Here is a 7443-nt window from a genome sequence, read left to right on the forward strand (position 1 = left end):
TATATATATAATGGATGTTTGAATAATACAACCGGAACATCTGTGGCATGAATCATGTGTAAACTGCTCATTCACGTGTGTATGTGAGTGGGATGGGTGTAACTGTTGTATTAATAATGCCAAATCTATTTCCCACGCTGCTAATATCAGAACCCTTATCACCAACTGAATGATAAAACAAAACACAATCAGACACACAGCATTTCATGAACACACAAGTTTTCAGCTGGGTCAAAGTTCTTGACCTTGTCAGGTCAAAGGTCAAGACCGTAGTATAATAGTATTTATGTTACTTTAAATATATTTATCTATAATACAGTCTATATAAGAAACATTATTGGCTTTGTGACACATTTCTCTCCCCTCTCTCTCTATTTCTGTTGTCTACTACTACTACTACTACTACTACTACTACTGCTGCTGCTGTTGCTGCTGCTGCTGCTGCTGCTGAAGAAGAAGAAGGTATAAAATATATACATATATATGGAGGGTATGTGTGTGTGGATATGTATGATATATATATACGCGTGCGTGCCCACATAAATATATACATGAGTGTGTGTGTGTGTGTGTGTGTGTGTGTGTATGTATGTGTGTGTGCGTGTGTGTGTATCATGATATGATGGCTGCAATTCGATTTCGACAACGCCATCGCTTGATTGTTCTTTCCTTAAACACGAGCAGCACAGATGTGGCGATGATGGGCGCCTCTTGCACTAGATGTTTATAGTAGTTACCACCCATGTTGACATGCTTTCATGCCACCCTGGACGTTTTTTTTTTGTTTTTTTTTTACTGTTCTGCTTTTTCGGCTCCGGCCAACCATAGTATGCAACACCTAATAGAAATATTTAAAATGAAACAATACCAGTGCCTAAAACCTTTTAAAATGAACAAATGCCTTGCAGAAGGTCGGCCACACTTGCTGGACAATCTATGCATTTGCTCTAGAGGAAAAACTAATCTACATCGTTGGATGCAAACGAAGTTGCAGCTATTTCAGCAGAGATTTCTTTCTCCCAAAGACTAGGAAGTTTCTAAGCAAAGACCAGGGAATCTCTCGCTCCTTGCATTGGGACCAGCAGTTGACCCAGCTGTGTTTATCCAGGTTTTGCTTTTTGCTCTGCTGGGTGTCCAATGAGAACCACCATCCTTACCAAACTGGTTGAGCTGGGTTGTCAGTTTAGTCGCCGAGGGCCCGAACTTGCAACAGGTTGTACAGGGTTACATTTAACCAGAAGCACTAAGGGTGACCTGGCATCCATCCATATATGTCCATCCATCCATCTATCCATCCATCCATCCATACATACATACATACATACATACATACATACATATATATACATACATACATAGGCGCAAGCAAGGGTGTATGGTTAGAAGCTTGTTTCCCAATCGAATGGTCGCAGGTTCAGTCCCACTGCGTGGTATCTACAACAAGTGCCTTCTACTATAGTCTCCGGCCGTCCATAAACGTGTGAATGGATTTAGTAGGTGGAAACTGAAAGGAGCCTGTCGTGTGGGGGAGTATGTGCGTGTGTGTGTTTGTGTGTGTGTGTGTGTGTGTGTGTTTGTGTGTGTGTGTGTGTGTTTGTTTGTCCCTCACCACAACACTTGACAACCGGTGTTTATGTAGCCGTCAATTAAGTGGTTCGGCAAAAGTGAACGACGAGAAAAATACGAGTGCTCTTGTTGTCCGCACCACTACAACTCTTCTTGGCGGTACCCCAGGATGGCTTTTGTCTAATGATCAAAGCAAGGTAAGAAATAAAAGACGCACACATACATACATACATACATACATGCATACATACATACATACATACATAAGATGAGCCTATATGAGCAGAAGACTATGCATGGATATGTTAGTAGAAAGCTCCGTGATGATAGCAACATCGATTATTATCAAAGTAGTTTATCATGCATCAATAGCCGGATTACTACCTCCCACTTTGAAGGATATGCGTCTGCAATCCAGGAACAGGAAATATCAATCAAGTACCTGATAAACAAAAGGGATAGAGATGCAAGAAAAGCAGTAAAATGTGACAACCGATGCAGACTTTGTGCAGTTTACACCGAAGATATCACTCACTTCATAAGCAGTTGTCCGAAAATGTCATCACGGTGTTATCTACCGAAGAGACATGATGTTGTAGCTAGGACACTCTATAATGAAATCAGTCGGAAGGATAACCCCGAGGACAAAGCAATAAGAACCCACAATATGGTAGAAGCCAGAGCCACTCATAATAAAAAGGAGTACTGCTTGAATGTTCCAGTGAAGACCGCAATAAAATGTAAACGCAATAGACCTGATATAATAATTTGGGATAGAGAACAGAAACTGTACAGTTGTGTAAATTAAGCTGCCCAGCGGATGTTACCGTAAAGATGAAGATCAGTGAAGAAGTGAATACCTATGCTGAACTATCGAGAAATCTGCAGTTACTGTATCTTGAGAAATTAGGCTTCTCAAAAGCAGAAAGCAGAAATTCGAAGACTACAGATCAAATCCATCACTCGAATTGCAAAAATCTGTTTATCATTTAAATATATATGCACGTCTAGACATGCAGCTATATGCATGAGAATACATACATAAAAAGAAAAAGAAACGTGTAAATCTGCACATGCACTGATTCCAAATACTGCACACATACACAAATACCCTGTTGTTGTTGTTGTTGTTGAAATTCCAATGAAGGAGCCTTGGATCTGAGTTAGAAACTTTTTCTTGACAAGAAATCTTGAAATAAAACCGAATAATGACATACATACACACTTCACATTCTCGATAAATCAAAAACATGATAATTTTCTCAGCATCGGCCAAACTGGCTGAAATATGATGTGGAAATTCGTGTCGTATTGATGGCGGTGGACAAAGCATCACGTGATTAACATCTTGGTGACGTAGTCAGAATGTTATGCAAACTTGAGTAATTTAAATATTTTACCTTTCAATTCGTCTGATCAAATAATGTCTGCTGACAGTTATTAACAATTCTTTTAATCTGCTTACATTATTTATAACGGATTAGAGCAGATTAAGAGAATTATCTCCCTTGCTTTAAGTAAATTTCATTTATGAAGACTCGGAGAAGCTTATCTCATGTTTCTAGCTGCTGTTGTTGTTGTTGTTGTTGCTGTTGTGGCGGCGGAGGCGGTAGTTATAGGGGAGGAGGTGACCTTTACACGTGTTTCATTTGCTAATAGGAACTACAAAATTGTATATTTTGGATGAACATGTAAGAAATTTCTAATTAGAAATTCTTCAGATAGACAATCAAATACTACAAAAATATACGTTTGAATGAAGCGTTTACATATATTTTTGGTTATCAAAAGTCGTATAGGTAGTTGGGCACAAAATTAAGAAGAAATCAAGTAGAAGAAATGAGAGAGGTACATAAAATACACATACATTCATACTGTTACTATATAGTGTTGTTGCCAAATGCCAATCCCTCTGCCTAAAGATTAAATAGATTTTGTGCTTCATCAAAAGCCTCGCAGAGTAAACGGTAAATAATTTGGCAGAAGGCAGCAAGAGGCCACTGCTTTTAGGGTTTCCACGACAAATCCTGAATCTCCAGACTTTAAAATGGAGGACCATGATTTCATATTGCCCTATAGTCAATGTTGCTAAATATTTTTTGTTGCTATTTCTGTCGCGTTGCTATTTCTTTCGATGCTGCTGTATGCTTAGTGTTGCCATATATTTGGTGTGTGGCTGTTTATAGCCAGACTTATTCAAAAGTGGTTATGCTGCGTGATTATAGGATTATTACAGGTAATAAATCACTTCCGGCCGACACTAAACATCAAGACGCCGTTGTCAATGTCGGCAGCAATAACAGCAGCAGCAGCAATCTAATAATAAAGCAGTAAATAAATATATAAAAAGACGTGAAAATTGTAATAACAGAAATAGCGAGAGCTACTTATATCGATGGCAAAATTAGCTTAGAACATTTTTGTATAATAGCATTGATAACAACGACAGTTAGCTACAATAGCAATAACAAGTCGCAACAATAATAACTTGCTGCGTTAGCAACGGCGGTTTGCAACAACAGCAATGATAAACTGCTGCAGTAGCAACGACAGCTTACAGCAATAGCAAGGAAGCCATGTTGATGCTGCAATGGCAATGATAGAGTGTGACAATAGCAACTCCATCTTAAAACAATAGCAACTTAAAACAATAGCAACTTAAGACAATAGCAACTTGAGACAATAGCAATAGCAACTTATATACAATAGCCACAACAACTTGCAGCAATAGCAACACTAAATCGCAACAGCACTTTACTGTGAACACTAAATTGATAATTACATCATCAAAGAAACTTAATTAGGAAATGGAACAGAACGTGTAATGAAGAGTAAATTAAAAGGAAATGTGATCAGAAGGGGTTTCTTTATGAAAAAACGGAACTGTTCAAAGATCGGCGGAGAAAGCAGTTGTGATTGGTGATCGGTGATTGGTTTAATATCGATGAATCATATCAATACCGTTGTTATTATTGTGTGGATGTGAGTGAAGCAGCAAAGTCATAAAGTTGTTTACTGTGTGAGTTGTCATCGAAGTTGTGAACTAGAACCACTCCTTAAATGTGTGATGACACACCTATTACTGAAGGCTGACTCATGGAGAGGTAGGGGTGGGCAGTCGTGTTGTGTGTGTGGAGGAGGTGGGAATAAAGAATCCTTTTACAGACAGCTGTGACTGTAACACAACATAAAACAACAGAGAACGACAAAAACAGTAGCAAAAACAATAGCAACAAAAACAACACAACAATAGCAACAAAAGCAGAAACAGCACAACAGACGCACACCTAGCGAAGTATCACAACAATATTACATCTCAATATCTCGCGCGTCACAATAACAATAGACGGGCGTGCGGTAGAAGAAACTTCCCATTTTTATTATTCCAATCCACATTAAACTGGTAAGGCTAGGCAGATGGCAGCGGTGTTTTTGTGTAGCTGATGGCTTACCATTTTGTTTTGCAGTTATCGTTGGGGTCTGGATTGATGCACATTGTGCATTTGCATTTCGAAATGTTTGTTAATCTGCAAAATGTGGGCGGTTATTTCTGCCGCACCGTGTAGACTAGACAAGCAACTACAACAATAACATCAGTGGAGACAACAACAAATGCAAGAGTGTCATTAATAAGCGAATAAATTTCAAACTGTTAGAAACAGCAGCTAAATTGCACTCGAAGCATATTCTGCAGATATTTTATTTAAAAAAAAAATTAGCACATTCCGCAGTGTACTATGAAAGGAAGGGATGGGTATGATTGGATCGTCTTTAATTCGTGTCTAGCTGGATCAGAGTTGACCTGGGGTTAAAGATTCATAACAACAATGGCGTCGTTACATTGCATTGTCATAACAACAGAAATAGGGGCATCTTTAGGGAGGAGACAAGAACGACACAAACAATAGCGAAATTTCTACAATAATATTCACAAACACCACATCTTAGTAATTTCGGCAACATCGAGAACAATGATGACAGCCACAACATCACATCACCATCAACAACAACAGTAAGCCTAGTAGCACTCACAGTCACAGCATCACAGCCACGACATCACATCAGTGACTTTACAATAAATGCAGCTTTATTAGTAACGTTCACATTTGTCCCAGCATTACAGCCACAACATCATCGTCAACGTTAATAGCAAAAATAACAACACTCACAAACGGGCCTCTGTAGGCAGTCGTTCGCTAGGCTAGAAATAGCAGCCCAGTCTCCCCTTAGAATTACATTCTACTGTCACAGAAAAGGAAATATGACAGTTTGCCGGGGATTGATTTTTGTCTGGAACAAAAAGACGTGATGTGCATGGATGGAATGTTTTTGTAAATGTGAACTAAGCAACAACACTAACAATGACAACTACAAAGTGACTTAAAAGCAGAACCGAATGTACAGCAAGATCATTGACCGAAGAGTAAGGAAAATGATAAAACACTGACAACAACAACAACAACAACAGCAAAAATTGCAACAACAACAGCTTTGAAAATAGTAACAATTGCGACAAGACAACAATAGCAACAACAACAAAGATATCGAGGCAACACGGGAGTCTTTATGCGGTCACACGACCTGTTAGAAATAGCAGCCAAACTCGTTCGTATCACACCCTCGCCGTCTTAGGAAACGACACGTTTAATAACGTAGTAGTGTGTTTTTGTGAAAATGTGAAAAGAGACGGAGTGGTCATGGGTGGAGGGTCGTTAATTATACGTTCGTGTGTGTCGTTGATCAGGTCTGACCTGGGATTAAACAACAAAGACGAAAACAACAACAACAAATTAAGGTCGAGAAGACTACGTGGCCACTTGACCTGCTAGAAACAGCAGGCAAATTCCTTAGATACTTTGGATGATGTAGTCTCAGATAGACAAATAACGACAGGATGGCTACGGCTAGCAAGTCTTTTATATAAACAAACATGGATTGACAGACAGACACACACACACAGACAGATAGACGGCTCAACCAGGATTGACCTAGGGTTAAACAAGAGCAGAGAAATAAAGAATAGCAGCAAGTCTACAACGATAACAATACAGGAACCAAAGCGAATGCATTTAATACCATCATCATTATCATCATCATCATCATCATCATCATCATCTTCCTCAGCATCATCATCATCATCATCATCATCATCATCATCATCATCATCATCACCGTGACCATCGTCATGGTCACTGTCAAAGTGTATTTAAAGAAACAACTTACCGATATTGAAGGCCAAATTAAGAGAGTAGAGCCATGTTGTAGCAGCTGGGTTTCAAGAGAGAGAAACAAACAGTTTTTAGTGTTGTGTTGGGTCCAGAGAAAAAGAAGAAGAAAAAGATGAAGAAAACAGAAGAAGAAGGAGACGAGGAAGATTTGAAATAGAAGCGAAGTGACGGTTTGAAAAATAACTGGAATGGTTAAAGCAGGGGAGAAGGAGAAGGAGGTGGAAGAGGAGGGGGAGAAGGTGTAGAAAGAGAAGGGAGCGAGTAAGAGTGAGAGAAAGAGAGAATGAGAGAGGTTGGGGAGAAAGGGAGGAAGTAGATGTGGTAGCAGGGTAGAGAAACAGAGAGAGAGAGAGAGAGAGAGACAAAGAAAGCACACAACAGCTATAACTCGCCGCTCACGTCACATCGTTTCCTATATTGTGATGTATGTGTGTGTACACACACACACACATACACACACACACACATATATATTTATTACTATATAAACAGCATACAGCTATGTATATATATATACATGTGTGTGTGTTTACATGTGTTTGCAGCCACTTGTTTTCCCTAACATTGCGTGTGAAGGGGGGGGGGGGGTACAAGAGCCACATTAGCAGGTTAGCATCGCACACACATCCATTCGGCACACACACGCACG

General features: G+C 39.4%; 1 protein-coding gene across 4 annotated transcripts in view; it reads right to left on the reverse strand.

Annotated features, from left to right (window-relative positions):
• The window catches only part of LOC106867639 (putative uncharacterized protein DDB_G0277255), a 167943-nt gene that overhangs the window by 119241 nt on the left and 41259 nt on the right, over nt 1-7443 (reverse strand). For 2 of the 4 annotated variants that reach the window (XM_014912564.2, XM_052965977.1), the window contains exon 1: nt 6790-7185. The exons of 1 other annotated variant lie outside the window; for it this stretch is intronic. The gene's annotated coding sequence lies outside the window, so the exon portion shown is untranslated. Of the gene's footprint in view, nt 1-6789; nt 7186-7443 lie in introns of those variants that run through there. One more of the 4 variants, XM_014912565.2, reaches the window with a different exon arrangement.

This window comes from Octopus bimaculoides, chromosome 3 (assembly GCF_001194135.2).
Source record: "Octopus bimaculoides isolate UCB-OBI-ISO-001 chromosome 3, ASM119413v2, whole genome shotgun sequence".
Classification (NCBI taxonomy): domain Eukaryota; kingdom Metazoa; phylum Mollusca; class Cephalopoda; order Octopoda; family Octopodidae; genus Octopus; species Octopus bimaculoides.